Source organism: Gymnoscopelus microlampas, assembly GCF_963454915.1.
Source record: "Gymnoscopelus microlampas genome assembly, chromosome: 23".
Classification (NCBI taxonomy): Eukaryota; Metazoa; Chordata; class Actinopteri; order Myctophiformes; family Myctophidae; genus Gymnoscopelus; species Gymnoscopelus microlampas.
Window position 1 is genome coordinate 13,855,738 of NC_139960.1, and position 3,651 is coordinate 13,859,388.

Sequence of the window (3,651 nt, forward strand, 5' to 3'; positions counted from 1 at the left end):
AATGTATGTTTTTCCAATCTGTATGGTAGAGTATGTTTTAGATTTTTTCAACAATATATTTATTGTTTTTTTTCTTTTTCCAAACAACATTACATTTACAGAAAACAATTACAATTACATTAAACATTACAATGTTTAATGTAATTAATAATGGTTTTGTATCGTTTCATAAACTTTCATTGTACTTACTTACTTACTGTGTGTGTGTGTGTGTGTGTGTGTGTGTGTGTGTGTGTGTGTGTGTGTGTGTGTGTGTGTGTGTGTGTGTGTGTGTGTGTGTGTGTGTGTGTGTGTGTGTGTGTGTGTGTGTGGGTGTGGGGTTAGGGATTAAACGATTAATCAAAAAATGAATTAATCAAATTACATCGTGGTTTTCAAATAATCAATCTACAACAATGTATGATTATGAGCTTCTCTCTCTCTCTATCTATCTATCTATCTATCTATCTATCTATCTATCTATCTATCTATCTATCTATCTATCCATCCATCCATCCATCCATCCATCCATCCATCCATCCATCCATCCATCCATCCATCTATCTATTAATCTACTCTACTCTACTCTACTCTACTCTACTCTACTCTACTCTACTCTACTCTACTCTACTCTACTCTACTCTACTCTAATCTAATCTATCGGGGGTAAGCAGCAGTAGCATTCTGTATCGTGTGTGTAATGTTAACTACATAACACTAGATGTCGACAAAGTCCATCATGTGACTCTGTCCCCAGCTGCTGCTCCTGATGAATGACGTAGTTCATGTAGTTCTTCACCGCTTCATTCAAACACGGAACTGTTGCGTCGGCGACATGACATGAGAGAAAACATTCTAACCTCCTACAACAACAAGCTCCATGAACTACTTATTACACTGGTGAACAGTACAGTGTAAGTACGTACATATTGTACATGTTAATAATGCTTTATGGACCAAGAGCTTCCGTCTTACATTACTCTCTTGCGTGCTTCCTTTGACTGAGGTTCATATTTATGAATGGTACAACGTCCTGAAACATCACTGTCATATCATGACAGTCATGGATGAACTTCAACCTGGTGTTTGCTTTTTCTCCATTTACGGCCCGTACATCTACTTAAAAGTTCAGATTTCAAATATAAAGACTTACCCATGGCCATGGATGTTACAATTATGTACGTTCATTCAAAAGTACCAGTATCTTTCGTATTGTTCAATAAAAAGCATTTTAATTCGATTGGTGGCCATTTTCTTCGAATTTTCTCCATATGCTTTCAACTATATAACCCTATCGGCTGGGAGGTGTATTGCATCGTGATAACTGTGAGAAAATGACCACTGATCGGATTACATTTATTTTTTATTGAACAATACGGAAGATACGGGTACTTCTGAGGGGCCATACATAAGTGTAACATCCGTGGCCACGGGGTAAGCTCTTTATATTTGAAATATGAATGTTAATGTAGATGTACGGGCCGTAAATGGAGAAAGTGCAAACACTAGGTTGAAGTTCATCCATGACTGTCATGTTTCAGGACTGTCTTTTTAAGTGCTTTGACTGAGGTTCATATTTATGAATACAACGTGAATAAAGTTTATTATTATTATTAGTATTATTATTATGTTAAGGCTTTTACTCCTTATTGTAATATTTTAGTGAGAGACTGTTTGCCTGTATAGAACTATTTATCTCTCCCAAAGAATTATAGTCAAATGTGTTTGCAACAGGTTTCTCCTACAGTGAAACAGTGACATCAACCTCACCAATGGTGTAAAGTAACTGAGTACATGTACTGAAGTACTGTACTTAAATAACATTTTTAGGTAGTTTTACTTCTACAGTTTTACTTCTCCACTACATCTCTGAGGCAAATATTGTACTTTTTACTCCACTACAATTATGTGAAAACTTTAGTTACTGTTGTTACTTTGAAGATTTTGAATATTATTACAAAACATACATGAACCCTATATATTTGGCTATTTTCAAAACATATATGTTTTATAACTTGTGAAATGGGACATTCTGCAAAATGACTACACATTTTGAATACCAAACTTTTATTTGTAACATAGTATTTCTACATTGTGGTATTGGTACTTAAGTACAAAATGTGAGTGCTTCTTCCTCCACTGCTCACACACACACCATGTGAGTCCAGTGCGGTGGTGCTCTCTTAAATCCTGTGTCCGTTTAACAACTATAAACCAGTGGTTCTCAAACGTTTACATTTCAAGGACCCCCATGGACAATAACAACAACTTAGTTCTCAACAAAATCCTCTGTAGGACAGACAACACTGTCCTCTGTCCTACAGATAGACTGTCTGTCCTACTGAGACAAACAACTACTTTAAAAATAAAGTATTTTTCAAATTACTGATATGAAATAAATGGCCAGTTTGTGATACATGATATGCGCACATCTCCCTTTCCCTGGAGCCAGGCAAACTGCAAAACACTCAAGTTGGTTTAAAATGTTTGAAAAATCGTGAAAATGTGTGCAAATCTTTGAATATAATATTTTTTACATAATGAAAAATATTTTGTTCCAGGGACCCCCCAGAAGCAAAGATTTTAGTTAAAAATGTTCCCTTTCAAAATATATATATTCAAAGATTTGCACACATTTTCATGATTTAAAAAAAAAAATAGCTGATCTACAAGCTCATAGCGCGAAACTTGGTGACGCGCTATGAGCTTGTAGATCTGCTATTTTTGAATAGCCAAAGAAATCTAAAATGACAGAGATGCGTTCCCCGATTTAATGGGTTAACAAACTCGGCGTAGATCCGAGAGGGATCGAACCGTTGTTACAATTTGAATAAAATACGTGGGCGCTCTCTGGTGGTGCAGGAGTAAACTACCTGTCTACCACCACCGTGGAATCTAGGGGTTCCAATGCACCGCGGTTGAGTACGGTTTTCCGAGCGTCTACGAAACACAATTGACTCGTGTTGTGTTGGAGAGAGAGAAGCCAGGTGGGGGGGGGGCCGGGGCAGCACCTGTCACTGGGGAATGTTGAACGGGAAGAGTATGAAGGAGGTGCTAGTAGTATTCCTATGGGCCGGGGCAGCACCTGGCTGTCAGTGGGGAATGTTGAACGGGAGGAGTAGGAAGGAGTGTTATATCCTCCCAGTGGTAGGCCTGTCACAATTGTTACATAATCGTCTACTCTAATCGCAATTATTTGAGATAATCGCAATCATTTTTGCATAATCGTCATAATTGTGGAAACAAATAAAATTATTAAATGTGTCAGTAATTTCTTTGTATATTTAAGTTATTTGTCATATCTGCCCTGTGCAATTTGTGATTATGAAGCAAAAAAAAAAACAGTAATTTAAATTATTGATTAATAATTGTATTATGATCCAATGTTCAATGCCAAAAAAACGGGGGAAAGTAAGTAAATTAATAAATACATTAGTAAATACAATGTGTGCGCAGTACTCAGCAAGAGTACTTTGTCTATCATGACCTGTCATGACCTTTGAATGTTACAACACGATAGTCTATCGTCATTGTAATAGTTATTGTATCTCTAATGCAGACATCATAGGTCATAGGGTTTCTATACGTGTTTCTATTCTCTGTTTGTGTGTGTTTGCTTTTCAGATGCAGAAGATAGTCAGACAGAGAGAGAGAGAGAGAGAGCCCACACAC

At 36.8% G+C, this 3,651-nt stretch overlaps 1 protein-coding gene across 1 annotated transcript in view; it reads left to right on the top strand.

The window, feature by feature from the left end:
• LOC311039791 (tetraspanin-8-like) overlaps nucleotides 1-91 on the top strand; it is a 9,348-nt gene extending 9,257 nt beyond the window's left edge. The window contains exon 10 of the mRNA XM_084049775.1: nucleotides 1-91. This exon is cut by the window's left edge and continues 1,443 nt beyond it. The gene's annotated coding sequence lies outside the window, so the exon portion shown is untranslated.
• Nucleotides 92-3,651: the final 3,560 nt, after the last annotated feature.